Here is a 23736-nt window from a genome sequence, read left to right as displayed (position 1 = left end):
GTTGCATTTAATATAACTTTATGATTTTTTTTTTTCATTTTACTTACTGACTTTGCTGCTGCAAACAACCTGTTCCAAGGCTGGCATGTTTTATTCCCTTTTATAGAAGAGTGTATTTCTAAAGCTGTGCAGTGATCCCAAAGTAGAGATCAGAGGCTGTAGAGATAGGCTATCAAAATCTCTATAGAGTGACAACATTGTAACCTACTTAGAAGAAAATACTCTGGTGCATCTTTTATTTGCATACATGTTTTTTTTCACAGGTAAAAACTTGAAAATTTTAATTCTTAGTTTCCTAGTCTGTGTTGAAAATGGACTTCCAATGTATATGACTGTAAAATTTCCCTATTGAAGAAAGTTGCATCTTAATGTTTCATAGACGAGTCTGGAGAAAACCACAAATATTTTTGCTCATTTCCTTGATTTCATTAAGTCTGTCTTTGCTGGGGACAATGCAGAAAATATTAATATGAATTAAAATTGCAGAAGCAGTTACTAATGTGAAAATAAATTGGAATATCGTGAAAATCTTGTTGTGTGACTTGCTACATCTGCTTAAATAATATTGGAGTGCATTCGGGACATGTCAAGATGCTTTTTGCGTACCAAATCTGCTGTTTAGTCTACAGAATTTGAAAAACAGCATATAGCTAATTAACAAAATGCATCTGTGAAGAGCACTTTGTGGGTATCTTGTACAGATCAAGTGTCAAAACACACAGGGAAAAAAAAAGGGAAGACTATGCCAAAGAAGTGGACTATTTTTCCTCTTTCAAGCTAGTGTGAAATAAGGCTGAATCTGTCATCATTCAAACTGATCACCTGTAAAATATTCAGGCAGATTCAATTTACATTTAATTTCAAAGATGTCACTCTACTGCTTTTTTATCTCTTCTCTGTATTCTCTTCTCTTTTATGCAGTAAGATCTGGGGGTGTGGACTCTCATAATTGTATATTAATTAGTTGTATGCTTCTTTTTAGGCATGGCAACATAAAAAGTTAAGTAATAAGCACGTGCTTATCATTAAGCATGTGAGTAATGGCATCCCTGTGTAGCAGAACACTTAAGCATTCCCGTTGTATTTAAGGAGCTTGTCGCATAGGGATGGAATTACTCACTTGTTTATAATTCAGGATATGTTTAAGGGTTTTGCTGGGTACAAGGGGAAATCATTCTGATCTCACAAATACTAATCTTTGTGACTACTTTTACTAATGTTAGTTTTCTGGTTTAATTCAGTTCTGAAGATGTTTTGGGAAAGCCACTCAGTGAATACTGGGCCTAAGTTCTGCTATGTATTTACATGGCACTATCTATTGATTATCATGGAATACAGGCTTATGTTGTATTTTAGCTAAATATCCTGTTTTGTACAGTACTGCATTTTGATATGGATTTCAAGTGGAGTTTTGTGTTTTTCATTTAATTATAGGCAGAAATTTGTGAGGAACTTTCATTGAGGATGATTTGACTGAGAGAGCAAGGAAAGCAAATTTTCCAAGTGTGTGAGTGTAGAGTTATTGTGCCACCTTAAACTACTCTTTTGCTGTGTATGAAACCTATGGAAGCAGTAGTCAAAAGGAATGACAAAGTCTTACTCATTGGTCTATGTTAGTTTTCCTGTTTTAGAATCTTTAGCATTCCTGGCACCGTTTTCACCTTTCTTTCAATCGAGGCTGCAGGGGTCCTTTAAGAGAAACTGGCAGTGTTCTCTAATTATGCACCGGTACAGCTAAACAATGTGAGGTACTGCTTCCAGCTTAGTAGTTGAGTACACAGTTCTGCTTTGACAGAGTTTCAGGACAGCTTTACCATGATGCTAGGTCACTGTTCCAGCTCCAGATGTGAGCTGTGAAGCATCTTAGTAGGATAATTGCAGCTGGTTAAATGTCCATGCTCTCGACCTTATTGTCGGTGCCTTGTAACCCATCTGTGTCTGAGGAAAATGCAAGTGTACCCAAATACTGTCAAAAGTCAAAACCAACTAAAAGTGTTTTGAGGTCTTCTTCATACCACAGCTTCTTTGATTCATTCAAAATGTTCTGCCATCCTTAGCACCAGCTCCAGTCACTTTCAGAATGTGTGAATGGGTCAGACATGGAAGTCTGGTGTTTTAATCTGTGTTTTCTTGTGGCTGCAGTTTTCTGTTATTAGATGACATTCTTCTCCTTGTTGTCTGCTGCTATGTTTCTTTCATCACTATGTGTATGGTGGCATCACTGTCATGATCAGAGCTTGTCAAGACTTGCTGTGTCTACATCATCAGTAAAATGCATCAGTTCTCTCCATGTACTACTTGCAGTTAAAATCCCTTATTTAGTTGCCGAGGACGTTCTGCCACGGCTTCTTTTTTTCCCAGTAAATCCAGGTTGCAATTTTTTTTCATTTCCTAGAGATAGAAAGCATAGAGCCAGTTCTAAACTTCTTCCTGGGAAGACTTACAGATGATTCCCTGAGATCAATATCCTTGTTGCACAGGAAAGCCCAGACAGCTGGTGCAGCAGAAGTATGGAAAAATCCAGACAAACAGAAAATTAGATTTTTTTCCCTAAAAAACTGGGGATATTTGATTCTTTTAGATAATAAATTAAAGGTTTACTATGCAAACCACTGGGCTAGAAACTTTTTTTTTCCTAAATAATTACAGAATCATCTGATTCTAGGAAATGGTGCTATAAAGAAACCACCAAATTGTGCAAAAGTTGTGGTAAAAATCACATTAATTGATAACTTGGTAACAAATTTTTTACAGAGAGAACACTTCTTAGGACATAATAAAATAGTAATGTGGGCAGATAAACAATATGTATTCTGACAGTTATACACTTAGTGTTGTTCCAAGCCTTTAAATAGACTGTGCCCTTATTCAAACAGTGGTTCATAAGTAGTGTAACCCCAATTGTGGTCATCACAGGCCGAGTAAGTAAAAGAAAAACTGCCTTAGAGACATAATTACTCTGTTCTTTCACAACAGTTAATTAGCTACTGGGTGACATTTGCTACCCTCTTCTGCCAATGCAGTACCTAGCTGGAGCTGGTTTTGTCCACCTCCAAGCTCCTTTGTGCTGTATGGGTGAGGGGAAAGCAAGAAAAGCACTCAGTCCCTGTTAGATCAGTTCATTCAGGCAGAAAATAAAGACCTTTACCTCGGCATAGTCACTGTGCTTGGTCTGGTCCTGTAAGGACCCATTTAGCTCTTGACAGGTATCTTCTGTAAATACACTTAATACCCTAATATGGAGTGGAGCGGGCAAAACCACAAATTTTGAATGTGAGTGTTTGAAATATTTTACCTAGTTCTTGAAAAAAATCTGAGGTGATTTATGATTTTCCAATATAGAACTGGAATGCCAGGGGCGACAGAGATGTGAATTTTCTTCTGCTCCTTCAACCTCTCCCTCAACCAAGGACTTGAGAGCAAGGATATCTCAGTTTTATATTCTCCTGCAAAATGAGACTGCTGGCAAGGATCCTTAGGTACAGTACATTACTTATATTAATATGCAGTTTTGTCAGCCCGAATTATTATTTTACAATTTATGGCTACCTAGATTAGATGCAAGGAGCTGATCAGGCAGAGCAGCACAGAGCATAGCGCAGTCATTTACTCTAGCTTTTATATTCTCCATGGCAAATGGAGTGGCATCTTTTTATTTTGTAATATTCTGAGAGCTTTTGAAGACCAGACCCCTTCTCTGAAATCTATCCTTCTTAACACATGATTTTCCCATGCATCCCTGGCAAAAGGAATTCCTCTGTTGAGTACAGAAGGGTTTGTTCTTTCATAAGAACTTTGAAAGTATAAAGCCAAAAAAGGTTTTAGGATAGATAAACTCAAGGAATAGAATAGAATAGAATAGAAAGTAGAATTATTTCAGTTGGAAGGGACCTACAACGATCATCTAGTCCAAACAGCCACCTTATGTTCCTATTTTTTTCCCAAAAAGAAGGAGCAAAGAAAAGTAACAAAACATAAAGAAAAGTAACAAAATTTATTCAATTTAATGCCTAAAATGGATTAGAAGTAACTATAAATATTTCACACTGATGGGGTGAAATCCTGGTTCCCCTCAAGTCAGTAAGTGTTTTGTCACTGACTAACAGGATGAGCATTTCACCCTACACGTCTGAATTCATGTTTCACTTGAGTAAATATAGGCCAATCATTTCGGTATCAGAAATAATATTTTTGTTTCAAAACTAGTCATTTATTTCATTCTTATTTTCTTGCTTTCCTGTTTTTACACAGGCTCTGCACATACTGCATTGTATTTCTAAAAGCTGTAATTTTCTTTAGAAAAGAATATTGTTTGCTCTCCTGAATAATTTATCTTGGAGTTCTCTTTTAATCCCCCATCAAATGTGCCATTCTTGTATCTTCATAAAGGAAAAGAAAGGAAAACAACACTCTAAGGCGGATTTATGAATTAGACCATGAACATTAAAAATACATAAAGGCTTGGTATAAATAAGAACTTCCGTTTTTGTTCTAGTTCAGTTACATCAGTACCTCTGAAACAATACTATTGGTTGTATACAGATTTCCACTATTATAACTGATGTATCTCAGAGTATGAAAAAAAGGAGTATAAAAGATAAATATGCTGAAGATTTGATATTTAGCCTTGAGTTAATAAGGCTAGCAGTTTATGTAGGATTTGAAGGGAAAAAGAAATGCTTACAGTACAATATAAATTCAACTGTAAATACTATGCAATTTATAATATTTGGGAAACAAATAGTTGATAAAAGAGCTTTTAATACAAGTTCCTATATATCCTATTAGGTTAAAATAAAAAGATTTTAGATGCAAAGGAAAGAACCTAAAAGCACTTTCATAGACAATCTGTAGCCTACAAATGATTGTAAGGTCTTTCATTAGATTACTGTTATTTATTTGATGTACATGTCAGATTAGTGAGAGACCTTTCAGCATCCCAGTGAGGTTCAGCTCCATCTTGTCCCTCTGATCTGTAGAGGTCATCTATCTCTACTGCCCAGCTGCTGAGCTGGGATATCTCCAAATCATTGTTGTAGGCAGCTCCAACTCATTTCCCTAATATAAGATACACTCAGGCATTGCAGCTTGTATCAAGTGTGTATAAAGTATCAAAGCTGTGTGTCTTGTGGTATTTACAAAATGCCAAATGGTGATAACCCCAATAGTTGTGTATTGCCATGAAGAATGTATTTACAAAGTCAGACCAGTATTGAAGGCACTTACTTGTGCCACAGGATATAAAAGGTTGTTCCGTGTATCTGAGCTGACCAATCCTGAAATGTCAGCCACTCCCAGCCACCAGCTTCATTAGGCCTGTGATAATCAGCCAAACCAGTTTTGCTTCCCTGTGGTTGGTTGCCTCAGCATGGTTCTGTGGTTTTTGTCTATGGCTTCTGTCACCTCCTGTGAGGTACTTTAGAGATCAGTGAAGTTGGGGGCCTTCAGGGATTGCATTTCAGCAGTAGCAAGGAATGAAATGTTGTAAGTTCTTTTGCGTAGTGCTTAATAAAAGGGAAATAAACTGTGTTAGAGGAACAATGGAGTAAAGTCTTTCAGGGAAACAAAAGATAAGACGGTCCCCACATTAACATTCTCAGAACCATAGGCTGATCTACATCATCAGTTGTGGTGAGCAACACATATAATCCCCTTCCCTAGTCATTCATAAGTATTTATAATGGTTCACCAGTGTTAATGTCATAATGTTTAAGAAATTTAAATATTTCTGAAGTGCATATTTCCCAGGAATCTTCACGGTATTCATATCAGATCTTCCTGATACCCTTTTTTTAGTGTTATTTAACAAATTTACTAGAGAACTGATGTGCTTCACATGTGGGAGTTGGTTGAGGTTGATTTGTTCATTGATTGCCCTGATTTTTGTGAGACACAGATCCCCAGTCAAAAGGTTGTATGTCTTCTGTAGTAATGTACTGTTCAATTAAGAAAAGCATAACAGAAGGGACTATGGTTGTTTTGATTTTATTAGTTATTTTGATGTTTGTTACTACATTTTCCCTCCTTCCTGTTGTACAAAAATACAAGCAAAACCTAGATTAAAAGTTACCACGTCACATTTCTGTCTGTTGGCTGGTTGCCAACAAATAACAAGGTTTAGAACAATTAGTTTCATGTGTAGGGGAAAATACACATATATCTTGATGTTTCCTGATACTCTCCAGCAGGAAGATGATGAGCAAAAGCTCAGCTCCTCAGAGGTGGATAGATGATGGGCAGTGCCAATATGCATCTCTGTGTGTCATGGGGCTGTTTTTAGCAATTGGAAGTTCATACAGGAGCCTTTCCAAGCAAAACAGCTGCTGATTTGAGTCCATTTTTGTTTGAGGGAAAGCCTCAGGTTTAAAGGTCTGTTTGTTCTAGGGTGATTGAAGTCAGCACAAGTTTAGTCATTGATTCAAGAGAGCAGGTGGCAGTTCTTAGGGGTCCACTCCTGTTCCAGCTGAAAGCAACTCAGTTGCTGCCATTATTTAGTAGAAGATATCTGTAATTCAGCAAATAATTAGTAAAACTGTCCTTAAACCTTTGTGCAGCTGAATCAGCTCACCTTTGTAGAAAGCCTTTCTCATTCAGACGGTGGGGCTATTGACAGGAACAGCAGTAGCAGCTGTGGTGTGGGAGAGTGTGTGTGTGTGTGAGTGTGTCTTGCCCAGCAACCTCATTCACTGACTGTGGATTTCACCTCCCACGCTCCACCTGTGAAGGGCGTGTGATTACTCGGTTTCTGTCCAGCAGCAATAGGTGCAGCCTGGTGTTAATACTTGATTGGAAAGCAGTTGCAGTCTCTCTTTCCAAAATCTTTGGATGCTAGGAATCCGTGTCCAGCCCCCCTTATGCAGTGTTCATGACCTTCAGAATAGGTAGAAAGGTGTGGTTGCATGCAGAATGATAAATACAAATGAACCAGTATTATTTTAGGATTGGTTTGTCATATATATGTAGGTATAGACACATATGAGTGATCTATTTTGCATAAGGAATTGCAGTACTAAGAGTCATAGTAGTTACTTCTCTGTTGTCACTATACACGTTGAATTGCAGACTGTGCTGTAAAAATAATCAAGAACACAGGAACATCTATTTTTCTCTCTCTTTTTCTTTGCTAACACTTTTTTAGTTTGTAACTTTATTTAAAGAGAAAGGACAACATTATCTGTTCTTTAATTTTGATTTGCATGATACGTAGAATATAGAATATATAAATACAATGTATAATAATTACACAATACTTAATAAAATACTGTATGTTTAATATAAATAAATATATTTAATATTTTAAATAAAATATATTGTGTCTATAATATATAAGGTATATTATATACAAGGTATATAACATGTAATGTATAAAAATACCTCTCAGAGAATCACAGAATTGTTCACGTTGGAAGGTACCTCTTGAGTTCATCTAGTCCACCTGCCCCTAAATGATTTTCTTTCCCCAAAACTGAGCAACTTTTTCATTTCAGAAAGGGAGTCCTTTTATGCAGTTTCTTCTGCCTTATTTAAACCATTCAGATGTATCTTTAAAAAAAAGAAACTAAAGATAAGAAGATAAGTTATACAAAGTATATAATATAAATGCACTTTTTAGAAAATTTGAAATAATTTAAACCAAAAGACTGATGATGCAGTTCAGCAGTGTAAGCAGCTGTCACTCCTTTGGAATGAATAATAATATGATTATTTTCTTATAGAGTCTACAACTCTGTATCTGAGTTATTCTATGATTCTTTAAAATAATCATTCTAATTGTGGGTGTTTTAACTCTTTAAAAACTGGTTTGTTTGTTCCATGTGTGAGCCACACCCTGAAAAAATGAAAAGCTTTGCACACCTAATTTAAGATTTAACCTAGTATCTGTGTTAAACCTGTTTCAGTCAGCTGTTCTCTTACTTAAAATGTTGTGTAAATCAAGGGTTTCTATTTATTCATTTAGCAAATCAATTTATTTGAATCTGCCATGGCTTAGAACTTAATTCCTGCAGTCTGAGGTGTGTAGTGAGCTATTTTTACACTAAAAATCATTGGGGAAAAAATTCATTGCCTTGTTTGTTTGTTTGTTTTTCACTGCATTGAATGTAACAGAAAGAAGGCAGCTTGGTAGCACTGTAGGCTAAATTCCCATAATTGTGCTCAGAGCAGACATCAGACAATCAGACCTCCTCACTCAGACATAGGAACCTTCAGCCTTTCACCTACGTGCAGATGGTTTTATGCGTTCTTACAGTGCTTTTCAGCAATGTCTCAGTTGCTGATCACCAAGAACTGGACTGGTATCGCTCCTGATTGCTCCTAGACTTCTGAAAAGGTTTTGTGGGAATTTAAAAAAAGGCTCATTAATTCATGTTGCTTTAGGCTATCATGATGCCATAGACTAAAAGATCCTAGCTTTAGAGCTACAGAATCCCTGGGAAGTTCAGGAACCTGACTCCGTGGTGACCTTTTCTGAAAGAAAGGTCAGCATGCCACAGACAGACTTGCCAAGTCAACTGCTTTTCCCTGCAGACTAAAGCTTTGTGGTCTTATCCCCAGATCTGTTAGGAAACTTGGCCAAGCTACTGCTTTTTGTTGTTTCAGGCACAATATGTGTGTTGAAAGAAGTTTCATACTAAGTGAGAGTAATTTCAGTAAATGGAAGTAAACTTAGGATTGAGAGTGCTTAAAATCCATTCTGTGGTTCTGTATACATAATTTCCAATTTTTTAAGGTTTTTATGATTTTCTAGATTCATTCATAGGATTTGGTTCTGTACAAATCTCACGCTTCCATTTTCATGCTTGTTCTCCTTTTGTTCTCTCAAAGTTGAGAGAGGTGGGACTTATTTGGCACATTAGGGACTGATCTTCCAACAGTTTGGATTAGCTTGGGATCAAAAAATAACCTAATTACTGACACCTCATTATTGTCAATTCATTATTTCCTATGCCAAAGAGTTTTTAAGCAGAGAGGTTTAATTGCTTTATTTTAGGGGAACATTTTTGGGGTACAAAATCTGGGCAGGCCATTACCAGTTACTTTAAACACAGTCACAGAAATGTTTTGACAGTTGGAAGTGGCTTGGGGTGACAGCTTTGCTTTGACAGTGGCTTGAGGCTTTTTGGTTTTGACTCAAGATTAAATTTTGACCAGAACAAATGTGTGATCTTCCCATCCTATTTATTCAAACTTCTCTTAGTGAGAAGTTGCCATTAATACTGAAAAGACTGCAAAACTTGAAGATTTTATTGTATTAAATTTATCCAGTACAATATTTTCACATATTTTCCTTTATCTCTGTTCATTTGCTTCTTAGATTAGAATACCTGTTTAGGGCAAGAACTGTGTCTTCAGATAGTATTAATCAGCCAATATATCTTTGGAGACAATTATGTAAATTTCTCCGTTAATGCTTTAGAAGTGGATTCTTACCTGTAACAGCTGTTTTTACCTATTACATGTTTCAGGTCAGATTGTCAGTTCTTCTAGATCTCCAGACCTGTTCAGAAAGCTGCAGAGATCTGCTGATTTATAGTCACTGTATATCTGACCCAGCATTCATGCAGTTACTTCACTGATATATAATCTGAAACCAGGAATGTGTGTGCTGCTAAGGATTTAATACTTTATTTATGTGACTACCGTAGCATAAATATATGCCAATCAACAGTGGCTTCTATATTGAATATCGTCAGGTCATTGTCCAGTCATGCCCACACAGACTCCCTAATAGACACTGAACACAGATATGGCATTGGGAAGTGGGAGTTCTGAGGTGCTGACAGGGATCAGTGAATCATGGACTAATGCCAGTCAAATATGTTACTCTCTTAATTTTTTTTTAACTTCAGAAACCTCAATCAAGGTACTTACAGCAAAGTAAAATATGAATATGTCAAATTCCTATGTGAGTCACAGACCAGATCCTGTGGATCAAAAGCTCTGTGGCTGAACTTTGCACCGGGCTTTATAAGGACAATTGGCACTTGCAAGCCCCAGTGATACTTGTCATTCTGGGTTCAGACTGCTCTGCAGTGTTGCAGTTTAGTGCAAATATATTCACCTAGAATTTGCTATGTGCTCTAAGGAATAACTCGTCATCAAACCCTCATACCAGAAACTATATATGCAATGAATAAAGATAGATTGTTCCTGTCTATGACAAAAAGGCAGGGGAATATACGTCAATTGGCTGTTTAGGTTTGTTATGATTCAGTTGGCTCAACTGACTCAAATAAAATTTTATGATAATTTCCCCATCAAGTTCCATCTGTTTCAGAAGGATGACAGATCTGAATTTGTGGGACTCCTGTCCTTTTGTATTATCAGAAGGATATAGTGACATATTTTGAGTCTGGCAGCACCACTGGCTATTTTGGCTGGTGGTGTGCAGGATCAGGTGGGATTGGCCATTACCAGCTCTACACGTGTTGTAGCAGCAAACGTTTGGTTGGCTCTATGAGTTGTATCTACTGACAGTACACTTGTTGGGCTGTCCAAAAAAGAGAGGGATACTAGTGGTAATGTACAACATAATGCTCAAATTTATACAATCGCTGTGTTTCAGTAATTGAGGGAATGTTGGATTTTATAGCATAATCCCAGATTAGCTCTGAAATTCTGGTGCAGCTTAGTGAAGAAATGAAAATTTCTAGCACAATTTTGTAAATATGCCACAAGTTTTTACACTTTTCCACAACTTCTTAAATAACCCATCTTTTTTTAAAAAAAATGCCTACTACCTTCTTTTATCTGAGGTCTTTTAACAAACAGACATACTGTATTGATCTGCTGTCTTGGCTAGGTAAAAATGGCCATTAAAACCACAATAATTCCAGCTCAAGTAGTTTGAAATAACTTGTAATAATCTGCTCTTTTTTTGAATGGGAAAAATGTCTGTATTTTTCTAGCAGGGTTTTGGTTTTTTTGAATAACAGCCACAACAGAATGTCACAAACTCAGTGGAACCTACAGAGGGATAAAACCCCCACAGATACAGAATTTGAAACTCCCCTCCTGCACACAGTCATGTGAGGTGTTTGCATTTGCAGCTCTGGGTTACCCCACCTGTGTGTTAGTTACCTGGTGAGTACATCTTTTATGTTCCACGAGTTGTCTGGCTCTCAATCCACACACAGATGCGTGTGTGTATATTGACTCCACAGTGAGCAAAAATGATCAGAGAACTGGCAGACTGAGCAGCAAAACACAGTAGAAATGTCAAAGAAAAGGCTACGTAGAAAAGAGTTTTAGATAACTATGTTCAGCTATGTGTGTAAGTGAAAACAGGCAACTTTGTCTCAACACTGAATTTGTTGATTAAAAGAAGACAACCAGTACCTAAGAAATACATGTTGTATGCATAAAATGAATGCGTTACATACATGTTTGGTATCCCACAGCATATGTGAGATAAATTCAATATGCAATTATGTGATATTTTTTACTATATTTGGTTAATTCTTTCATACCTTAGTACTCGATGGTAGGGATTCAAGTCTGTGACATCTGTTCTTGACTTACAGTCTGTGGCTTTTAGAAAATTACAAATGTTCATTTGCAAAAGCTACATGGCAAATGTATTGCATGTAATGTAAACATTGTGCAGCATCCTCGCTCTGTCAGCTCTGTTAACTAAATGCTGACACTAGATTTACAGAAAGCCTTGAAAATTACCCAAATCAAAAATACAGTTCTCTCCAAGCACTTACATTGTGCATCTCCATTCACCCTCATAAAAGAACATTTATTTGGACTACATACTTACAGAATTTTGATATAACAATTTTTTTCAGAGAAAATGTTTCAAACAATGAAAAGTGTGGTGGTATCTGCTCCTTCACTTTTTTTATTTCTTCTTAGACATTTCTTTTTCTTCTTTCAAGAACTAATCATTGGAGACGCCATCTTTTACAACTGGCATTTTCATAATTTCAAATAAAAATTTTCACAAAATAATCTTGATTTTTCTGAAATGGAAATTAGGTGACATATATTGTGAATATATTCCAGTGGTTTCAAATGGCCTAACTAAACACAGACTGTGCTCATGATTATTCCTTACTGCCAATATTCAATATCATAGTTAAGGGTATATCTTTCAAGCTGATAGTGATTGTCCTGTGAGTTAGCAGCAGAGTATCATTGCTGTTGATACAAGACATTCATAATTTCTTGTGTTGCTATATTGCTTTTATGATTGTCTCTATGAACTCTCTTTAGGATTTAGTTCAGTATTAATCAGAGAGGCACAGCTAGGCAATTTCTATCTTATACTTCTATTTGAAAACCAAAAAAAACCAGCAGAAAATCTTTTACATAGAAGCAAATAACACTATAGAAACAAACTTTACCTTAGGTGAGCTAGTCCCCCTTGCATCCCTCTACAAGCAGCAGAAAGAGGCTCCTCCTGATAGTAATTCAGAGGATCTATGTGTCTCTTGACCACAGAGCAGGACTAGGGAGATTTCTCCCCAGAGTAAAGTTAAGCCTGTGGAAATGACTCTCAGTTTTCTCTGTTAGAAACAAATTCTGCTTTGCACCAGACTACAGTATTCAGTGCTGGTAAAATGTAAGATGGACAATTACAGCACTGGCATTATCTGCTAGGGCTTGTCTAATTAATTGCAGGAATGGGAGGACATATTGTCTTTTAAATTATTTTTTTAAGAAGGAAAGTACTTAATCCCATTCTTGCCATTTGACTTGATGCAACACTAGATATAGAAAGTGATTCTATATTTTGTATACTGAATATATAATCCTATTCTTATTTCTCGCTGTCAAAGATATCTAGTGATCTCATGTGGAAAGTTCAGAGTGCTGTGTCATGGTCAGTATATTTGGTTTCTTTGGAACTAGGCAACCCCAACTTAGTCTATTCCAAATAACAACATTTCTTATTAATAGGGTCCTTTTTAGAGTATTGATAGTACTTGGCAGCAACGGAGAATTACGTGTGCTAGATGATGGCCTAGTTAACTGTGGAATTTGATTCTCCTTTATTTCCTGAGCTGACTTTCAAATTCTTACTCTTTTTACTTGAGAAGCATTTTGCAAACATTAGAAACCAAACTGTGAAGGAACCTGGGATTTTTGTTCTCAGGTCTGGTAACAATCTCACATCTTGCAAAGATCCCACAGCTGTTCTGACTTTAGGAGCATTTGAAAACGTCTGTTAATGCACCTTATTAAAATCATCTCATCTGAAGACAAGACTGTAAGACCCAACACAGTTCTCTGAAGGTATCTGGAGAGCTCTCCATAATTTCACTGTGCTGTGGAGAAGACCACCAGACCCTTTAAGAGGGAAACTGTTTTCAGTCAGTATGAAAGTGTCTGTGATTCTGTTAAAAATATCTCTTCCAGCCTCTCCTCTACTTTTTAATCTGCCAATTCTATGCTTGCTTCTCTCCTGATCACTGTGTTGACTTAATCTGTTCTTAAATTCAAACTGCAAACTCCTCTAAGTGTTTTTCAAAGCCTTGTGATATAGCTCCTTTCTCCCTCTAACAACTTCAGCATGAGCAGACAGATTCAGAAGTCCTTTTTCCTCTTCCTATGTGTCCTGGTTTCATCTAGTTAGTTGTCATCTGGGTTTAAACCACGACACTGCTAGGAGTTTCAGAGAGGAGAATGGAAGAAGGCAAGCAGAAGATCCTTCCTCCACAGGGATAGAGGAGGGTTCCTTTCTCAGACACTTCCAAACATGTGCCTTGTTGAACAGCCTGGCGCAATGTTTATAAATGGATTTTCTGGGTTCATGACCTATTTCAAAAGAAGTGCTGGAAGCCAACACATTTTGTCCTGTCTTATCTGGGTACACTGGGCACCTGTTACAGAGAAGATTCTTCACCCAGGCTTCTCCACTGGGTAAATTTAAGCTTCTATCCAGGTAAGAAAAGGTCTTGAATAAAAAGGAACAGCCCTGGGTGAATCCCATAGAAAGTAAGATGATATGCAGATAAGATCTTTGGGGTTTTCAAAATTATTATTCTTTTCTGAGCATTCAAGCATGTTTATTCATATGACACTGTTAGTATTCCATAACTTTTAAGTGCCTCACATGACCAGATTTCATTTTACTTTTGCCCAAATATGGAGAAAAAGAAGGCAAATAGCTTTGAAATTTAATTTTGAGTACATTTAATTAGATGGCAATTATATTTTCCTATAACCATACAAGTTTGGGACAAAATTTTATCAACCATTTTACATGAAAGCATTACCTACTTTTTAAAGTGCAAGAGAATGCATGAGAATCACCACCAGGTGTGTCTAAACTGTCAGTTATGCAGTTAAGAGGAATCTGTGTATAAATTTTTTTTTCTTGACCATGAAAGTCAAAGGATTCATATGTACCAAAGTATGTTTCTTAAACATACATAGAGCATTTTCCAGGTCAGTTCCAGAGGCTGCAGTCTGCAAGAGTAGTGTAAGGACTGGGGATGCTGTTGGGCTAGTGATTCCAAATTGTAAGCTGAAACTAGCTGAAATTTCTTCTATATTTCAGAGGTTTTACATACACTGTAGGAGATTGAGCAGTGCTTAAGAGAACAGAGAACAAGATACATAAGATCTGTGAAATAGTAAGAGGTGAGATTTGATTATGTGGTTGTAGATCACTTTTACCACCTTGGAAACTTAGCACCATGCTCTCCTCCTCCTCCTCCTCCTCCTCCTCCTCCCCTCAGCTTTCCAGCATTCACCAATAGCAAAAAAATCCCCATTCAGTTTGGTGCATGACAATCTTGAAAGGACGCGGATGAGATTCCTATTAGGGTTTTGGAAATCTGCTGTAATCCCATCAGCCCACAGAAACACTCCAAAATACCGTATTCTGGGGGAGAGAATGGAAAGTATCTAGAGCACCAAATGTGGCAGCTGGAAACAATTTAAAAAAATACATAAGAGGGGTAGGCCAGTGTTATGAGGAGTAAGAGAGGCAGCTGGGAGATTTAAAAAGGAAGGCCTGGGAGCAGCTGAAAGATGCCAGCAGGCTGTTAGTGAGAACATCTGAGAGAAAACATGCCAAAATGATAAGAAAAACAGCTGGAGAATAACAGTATTTCAAAGCATCTGAAACAGGGATGGATATGCAAAATCTGCTAACTATTCAATGAGTAAATTAATCACTTTTTTTTTCTTTTCTGCTTTCATAAATTCCTCCTGTTTTCTCAAATGACCTCCTTCTGCAGAACCTGAAAGTGACCTTTTCTGCTGTGTCTTCCTCCTCTTGACCTTTTGGTTCTTGGTTTTTCCTCCACAGAAAATAGGTGTCTCTGAACAATCCTGTTCACTTGTTGATAGTATATTAAGCTAATATTTTAACTGTTTATTTTTCTATTTCCTGACCTTATTAAGATTTCCCTGTTTATTATTTCGAATGTGAAAACCTCTCGGTGGAACACCATTCTCTGTGAAGGAAATGCACAGGTAGCAGTTGATTTTAATAGCTCCAAGTCTCACTCTGGCTAGGGCCTGTAAGATTTAGATGGCTTTGTACTGCAGAGGTCTAGCTGGAGGAGTTGACAGGCTTGAAGAGTCTGATGAACTGCCTCTAGAATTTGACAGGCTCTAAAACAAAGTTGTAATAAGAACGTGGTGACTTTGGAAAGTAAGCTATAAAAATACACAGTGGGGCAGATTTTCAAGGTTTTATGCATTACAGTTGCAAATGTAATTTCTTATGTATTTTATTATACACGCAGCTCATCATTTACTCATATCTGATTACATATTTGAATCTAGACTAGGTGTGTGCATCAGTGATGTAAAGACATATGCCAATATCTGATAGAGCATGTTCTCTACCTTTGAAATTGTGTCTCTGCTGTTTTTCATCTGTGAAAGCAAGAGACAGAATGTATGTACTTTTTCCCCCCATAGATCATAAGGAACAAAGAGCTTATTTGAAAAGAAGAGTACCGAAGAAGATCCTAATAGATTCTGTCCCATCAAAGACAGAAATACAGCAACATAAAAAGAGCAAACATGCTGTCTAGCTTCTCTGAAGCTGTTTGCTCATGACCTCCAATGAACTGGAAACTGCTAGAGAGCAAAGTCTCAGCTTGAAACCTGAGAGAAGGAACAATAGCAGACTGAGAGAAGGATGCAAAGCAGGTGAGAGTGGAGATAGTCAATAATTATTTTACAACAACATAGCTGTAATTGGGCATCAAATTCTTGATACCTTTCATGCTACCTGACATACACTGTAGTGTTCAGGAAGAACAGCAGCAGTTTTGGAGGATGTGAAAATAGATTCACAGAATAATAAAATAATAGAGAAAATTGAAAGGAAGAGAGAGTATAAAAATGCATAATAAAATATATGGATCATTTTTTGAAAGAAATGATTACCACTTATGATTGCTAAAATATAATTCCATATGTAGCCTATAATAAATATTTTAAATAAGGAAAATAATAGGGTCAGGTCAAAAGATTTACAATCTAGTCTGATAAAATACTAAATGAGACAGAAAGCACAGGTAGCACCTTCCCTTTACCAGGGAAAGTTTTGCTTATCTGGGGTAGGGAAAAATACTTGGACTGAATGAGAAGAAATGTTCATGGTGCAAATGAATTGTTTCTGAAGAAAGCATTTAAGTGAAATTCTCAGTCACCTGAAAGCCTTTGCGTCTTTTAAAATAAGATCTATTGTTTTGGAAGCCTCTGATATGATATACCCCAAACAGGAACAATTAAACAGAAGCATAAACTTGCAGGAAATTCTGCAAGTATAAGATGTAGTGTTGCACTTTCTATGCTTATGTAAATTTTTCTCTTAGAATAAGAAATTTCATCTTCCCTTTTTCATTTTATCCATGATTAGCAGTAGACTAAGCAATTTATTATTCTACATTCTGGTGTAAATACAGATGGCCTATGCTTTAAAAAAACCCACAGCTTTATGAGAAATGAGTGCAGGTGCACTTATCTGAAAAGAAGTGAGATAGTGGATTTGAGAAATAATGGGGGAGGCACTGTCCAATTGTTTTTTTCCAATGCATTGCCTTTGATAGTTGAAATAACTCTGCCTTCTACACATCCTGCTTTTCAGCCTGTAGCCTGAGAAGGTCTTTGTCAGTGGCTTTGCACCACCTTGTGACTCAGGAGAATTTCCCCCCAAGAAAGCTGCCCAGATTCATGTAGCTGTAAACCTTAAGAAAGAAGGAGGATTTCAGTTGCAGAAAGAAGAATGCCTTGGTCTGTTATATTTTTAGTTAAAATGAGGCAGTGGTGGAGAGATTGAATTTGTAGGACCTCCTACATCAGCACATGCACCTATAAATACAGATGAGCTGCTACGAAATCTACAAACTAGAGATGTGCTTAGGCAGCTCCATTTAAATGGAGTGTGATACTTCCATTTGTAGTTGGTATGGGTCCCTGATGTGATGCTCTTTGAGTGACCTTATTCAAAACTTACTGTTTCTCAAACAGTCCTGAGATGCAGCGCTTTCTACCCCTCCTCAAGAATGAGAACAACATGAGAAATTTCACCACTGGTAGTTTGGTTCAAACTCTGGGAAATCAACTGAACATCGCTTGAATAATTCTTTTCCCCCTCCTTTTCTCTACACTAAGTCATTATCAGAAGAAGACCCAAAGTTCATCATAAACATGAACATGTTCCTGCCCCTTTCTTCTTTCTAGCATGTCACATTGAACAGCAGAATTGTCCTTCCACTAAACCCACACAGATGTCCGAGCAAGTCAATGCCTGGCAGAACACAGTGCTGCTCAGAGGGTTTATATGCAGCTTGTTCTGCTGTACAACAAGGCTTTAATGAGTTGTACTCTGGGGTAGCCAAATGGTCTTGCAAATACACGTAATCCTGAGTACCAGGATCACGGAACAGTGCAGTAAAATAGTTCTTTTCTTGAGCTCATTGCTGAATTAGGAATTAAAAGTCAATTACTATCACTTAATCTTTTACCTCTATGACTGATAGAACCTGAGACTTTGCAGGTAACAATGCTTAGACTGAAAAACATCCCACTGAGAAACAATTTGTTTTCATGTTGGCATATATATATTTTGTCCTTAGGGGTCACCAAATGGGCAATAACTACCGTCGTTCTCAGCCAGTTAAGACCTGGAATATCTCCTCTTAGCATTTAAACTCCAGACAATTGTACCATCCTGATAATCACATTAAATAGCACAATAAATATTGAGAATCCATGGAAATATTTTGATGTTTGCAAGTAGTGGCACTTCCAGTACCACCGAGCAGACTGTATTTCTCACCTCTTCGGAGCAAACCTCTCTGGCCTCCAGCAGTTCTCTCGGGAAATATTCATGCAGATCTATTTACAGTCTGGGCCCTGGCTGGATATCAAGCTTATCTTGATTGTGTTCAAAGCTTGCTATTTTGTTCTCTCTGCAGTTAGCAACCAAGCTGTCTTGCTGAAACAAAGATCATTAATACAGCATAGCTGCATTTCAAATAAACTATATCTTGAAATCCAATAGAGACAGTGCCTACTTCTCCCTAATACTACCATTCCCTGCTTTTAGGAAAGCCAGATTCCTTGAGGTTCCTCCACACACTGTTTGTATCTCTGCCAACCTGTATTCTTAGAGAACTGCTGGCAAGCACTAGTCCCACTGTCGGGATCAGGCCAAGGCGCTCCATATGGTTTGCATTATATTGATGACAAGACACAGGATCTTTGAAGCCAGCTTCATGCATTGAAATTCCAGTGGCCACCAAGGCCTTCTTTCCCAGAAAGATGCTACATTGCTGTTTTGTTTGCCCTTTGACTAGCCTTTATTAAGCCAAATCGATGCATTCGCGCAAAGAAAGCCTTTCAACTGTGGTGTGCCCTTCTCAGGCGCCCGCTTACCTGAGCTCCTGCAGCCATGTCAGGGGCAGCTCCATCTGACACCAGCCCTCTGAAGGCTGGTGGGCACGCTTCTGTTTCCACACTCAGGCACAGTTCTCAGAGCTTTAAGTTAGATTCTGATTTCTTTTGGCAAGATCCCAGGTGTCGTTAGAATAGACAGGAGAATTGCTATTCTTGATAAGGTCAGAGGAAAACCAGTTTCAAGACACAGTAGTGTACATGAAACTGGTGACATTTGCAGAAGAGTAAAGCCTGGAGATCTCTTTACTCTCTCTTACACGAAAACCAGTATAAATGATGACGGCACTCAGGTTAGTGAAAGGATTCATCTTACAGAAAATGAGAAAAGAGTTTCCTTGATAAAGTAGTTCTCTAATGGAAAAAAAAGCCAATATTGATGAAAATCAAGAAAGAATAATGCATGAACTTGCACGCTGTGATACATAAGACTTAGTTTATGAAGAACAGATTTTCCTTAAACAATGTTCATAACATAAATTCATATAAAGGAATGCACACTACTCTGTAACTGTAATTAAAAAAGAAATTGTGAACATTCCTTATTGCACTAATGTACTACTTCCCATCTTCCAAGGCTAGGAAGAGAGTATACTGGACAAAGAGAGCAGCCCACTTTTAAGGTTCTTCGTTGCTAGTATGATGAAGAAATTACCTCATAATTGGGACTGTCCATCACTTCAAAAAGCTTTGGCCATACCTTGAAACAAAGCTAGTGGTTCAGCTTGGTTATGCTTGGGTTGTTCTTGCCCATTTACTTATCCACATAAAACAGTACAGCTAAACTTGATGACTTTAAGATCTTTTCCTAACCTAAACAATTCTATGATTCCTAAATTGTCTGACTACCTTCGGTGAAAATAAGATTTTCCTCTAGGCTTTCATTATTTCTGTCTTCATTCAGAAATATTACCAGTGAACAAATTAGCAGATGAATTCCAGCGGTTTGAACAAATAGTCAGGGAATCCCAATTTTTGGCAACATCATGGTATCCACAGCCTTGAGCAAGTAATCAGTCCTTCCTTTGAAGCAGCTGGAAAATGCACTAACATGTTTCTGTTGAAAGCCATTCAATTGTAATGGTTCTTGTCAGGAAAAAATAAGAACAATCTGCTCTGGTACTTGTAAATGCAACGATATTTTGCTTTTAAACATTTTATGATTTTTTAAAATAGTTTTTTTTAAATAATTAAACCACAAAATGTTTTAAAAATTATCCAATTTTTTTTTTCTGGGAGACAATTTTGTTTACTGCAGGATTTTAAACTTTAGCTTATTTTTGTCATCACTACAAATCCCAACAACACCAACAACAAAAAGTACAAGTTTTTCACAGGGTGGCAAAATCCCTTGCCTGCATTGCTGGATAAAAATGTGTTTTGTTCTTCAAGTATGTGGTAAAGATCAACTTATGTCCTTGCAAGTGCAGTGACAAAACATTTTTAACAGCCTAATGACAGGTGATGGATTCACTGAGCTTTGCTTGTGACCTACCTCTGTCAGTTTTGATATTTTGACATCTTTTTTTCTGGTTCAAATGGAGTCGACATACTCAGAAGAAGGTGACCTGCAGATGGAAAGAGCTCTTTTGTAAAGACTTTTGCAGATTTCATAAATTTTAGGCTGAAAGACTGTGGGGTTTTCTTCTCTTACCCAGTTTAAGTCGTAAGTAGGAAATGAGTTGACACCTGCAAGAGCCTCTGCCCTGTATAGAAGTGGGGGCACATCACCCACAATAGCCACATCTAGAGAAGGGAAAAGAAGCAGCAGGCACAGTGAAGTCTAGTCCAAAGATTAACACAAGGGTACTGAGCTAAAGATTATATATTAATCTCAGAGACCTCTCACCAATGAATTTGGATAGCATCTTTTGACTCTCAGATACTTAATGATGAAACAGACTTCGGTGGGTTCCTCCCTATTCCCAGACTGTTTAGGTCAAAAATAATGATAGAATAAGCTAGTCTGAATTCATGGCTTATCTCAGCAAAGTCGGCACGTGAAATTGGCAAATATTCCAAAGACAATTTCCTTTATGTTGAGAAAAGCTGATGGCTGTTTTATGTCCACATCTGTAGGTTTGAACACAGTCAAGTCATATCTATTTTCTCCTTATTCTTTGACACTATGTGAAGCTTATTTTTTCTCATAATTTTACATTGAGCTTCGGAGGAAAAAAGTATCTGCAAACAAGCCCCCAAAGCCCAACTATCAGTCATAACAAACATTTTTTGAATTCACACATAACCATACTATTTTCAAAGTCCTCAAAAATCTTTAATTACTGCTACTGTCTGGTGTTTTCTTGGTTTTATGGTTTTCCTGGTTTTCCTAAATGAAGTATATGATAGTATCTTGAATCTGTTGCTTAGGATCATTATGCCCAGTAATATGGTGGCATGAATGTAATAAACCAGCTTAAAAGAGTATTTCACCATTGTTTTCAGGGATGAACAAAAAATGGCTGGATGTAAACTTATTGGATAGCTCCTGCAAGGTAATCTCACTAGTCAATAAGCTGTAATATTAAATGTATTGTAAGGCTGAGTGGTGTTCCTTTTCTGGTATTTTTCCATTCTTCCCATTCACATTTTGGTGATAATTACAAGGTCAAATTCTGTTATACTCCTCAGTTTTTACTTGCTCATAATATTTTCATTAAAAATATCCTAAGTGCCTGAGATTTTTACAGTTAGATTTTGCCCAGAGCCTGCTTTATTGCTAGTTTGAGGGAGTATAACCTAATAGTTTGAAGTTCAAACACAAAAGTTGCATGGCAATCTGAATACACTGCTTACATGTTTATTTATAACAAAAACTTGGAAAATAAATTGAAATTATACAGAAGACAATTCAATAACACGTGCAGGCTCTTGGTTCAGAATGCAATGCTTTTTCTCACAAGGTTTTGAGCATAACTAGGGAATTGCTCATTTAAAATGGCTCAGCATCTGCTGAAAAAGACTAAGAGGTGCTTTAAGTGCTTGCATCATTATTTTAATCCTAATATAGTCCTTTTACATGTTTGAAAAATCCAAGAAAAATTAGAATCAATGAACTCTAGTACTGCCAAGTTATGTTCTATAGTTAGTAGGAAAATACAAATATAATGAAAAATCACAATTCTGGCATACAAGTCATCAATGTAACCTTTCAAGGTATTACACCCTTTTCAGTCTACACATTCCTTAGCAATGGTTCCTTGTTTTGTCTTCTCCCTCCCTCTGTAAGGAACTCAGCACTGGTCACTTTTCAGTATAAAATCTCTTCTGAAGGTTTTGGAAACAGAACTGGAAATTGTATTGTGGATATTTTCTTGCTGCTTGCATATATGCCATCTCTCAAGTAAAATGATAACATTTTCTCTGAATATTCAGGTATATCACAATTGGATGCTGATATTTCTCAGTTGTTTTATTTTGGTCCTGATAATATGAATTATTGGTATTTCATGTATGTGAGATGTTACGAAGGTGTATTTTATGTATGAAGGTCTGTTCAGCTACTCATTTGTCAAAAAGAAGAGTTAGTGTTCGTGTTGTATGCCTAAAGCTAGGTTTGCTAGTGGAGCTTGCACATTCACATTTTTGCTGATGTTACTCATTCTGTCAGGTTATAGAGCCAGCATGCAACAGACCTTTATAAACTAAGTCATAAACTTTTATTCTGTTCCCATTATGGCTTACCACAACACAGACCCCTCCAGGGCAGCAAGCATTCCCCTTCATACCCTCCCCTGGGGTGTCTGTTACCTCCAGATGGAGGTAAGAGAAGCCCCAAGGACATTGTCAGGGGTGTATATCAGTAGGAAGAAGATGCTTTCTTCATCCTATATCAAATAAAAGGTTAGTGTACCATCACTGTGCTCTGCCTTCCTCTCAAATGGACTTTTGGTTTTAATTCCTACTTGATACCATGTCTTGTAGGCAAACCCCTTGGAGCAAGACCAGAGTAGGGAAATAGAACAGAGCAAAAAACAGCGTTTGTTGTTTTCTACTCACCTCCCTGCTGGCTGTTTACACATTTCTTAGCAGCGAGAGCACTACAGTGCTCTCTGCAAGGTCACAGATCTTAAGGTCAGGTTGCAAAAGGCAGTTCAGCAACACTTCTCAGCAGCCAGGCTTTAAGCACTCATTCAGAACAGAACATGACAGCATCAGCCCAGGATGTTAGTGAGTGTACCAGTTCTGGGCAACTGAGTTTCATAATTGTCTACAGTGAAATGAATTGAGACCCTAAGACCAGGAAAAATCTTTTCTATCATTTCAATTTCACTGCTGCCTCTTTTGCAGATGAAAAAAAGACCCTTTTTGAGGATGAAAGAACAGCTCGAATTTTGCAGTCAAGCCTGTGCTTCTGCTGAAGTCACTGCAAGAGTGACAGCTGCAGTTATAAATTTCAGTATGAAGATTATATAAACATCCTCCCATTCCTCAAAGAACTGGCCAAGACTGTCATGTATTTCACACAGGCTTCTTTCAGACATCAGGTAGCAGTTGCTTTTGGTCATTAGTGGCCTGGACTGATACTGAAATGTTAACTAGTCCTAAAGGTTACAAAACCATCATCCGCTGGATCTGAGCAGCTACTTCAATGCTTCCCAGTTCAAGTACTATATGCAGAAAGGTATCGTGACCGTTAGGTTTTTAGTAACACTACTTTATGATTGTAGGAAGGGTTCAAGGACAAAACAACCTGTCAGGTGTGGAAGGGGATTGATTCAGGCACCTCTTGAAGAAGCTCATTCCACATACGGACCTGATGGGCTGCACCCAAGGGTGTTGTCATTCTGAGGCTGCTCACTATCATCTCTGAAAGGTCATGGAGATTGGGGAGGTCTTCCGTGACTGCAGAAAGGCAGA

The 23736-nt window shown here is 37.4% G+C and overlaps 1 long non-coding RNA gene across 1 annotated transcript; it reads left to right on the top strand.

Moving 5' to 3' along the window:
- The first annotated feature begins 2782 nt into the window (after positions 1-2782).
- LOC113964218 lies at positions 2783-23396 on the top strand. The gene is made up of 3 exons (XR_003533108.1): positions 2783-3479; positions 21322-21371; positions 23167-23396. It is a non-coding gene; the product is annotated as an uncharacterized LOC113964218 (long non-coding RNA).
- The last annotated feature ends 340 nt before the right edge of the window (positions 23397-23736 follow it).

The sequence above is a fragment of the Neopelma chrysocephalum genome, unplaced genomic scaffold (assembly GCF_003984885.1).
Source record: "Neopelma chrysocephalum unplaced genomic scaffold, ASM398488v2 Primary Assembly neopelma1_26b, whole genome shotgun sequence".
NCBI classification, from domain to species: domain Eukaryota; kingdom Metazoa; phylum Chordata; class Aves; order Passeriformes; family Pipridae; genus Neopelma; species Neopelma chrysocephalum.
Note: the sequence above shows the minus strand (reverse complement) of the source record. Positions and strands in the feature narration are given on the sequence as shown.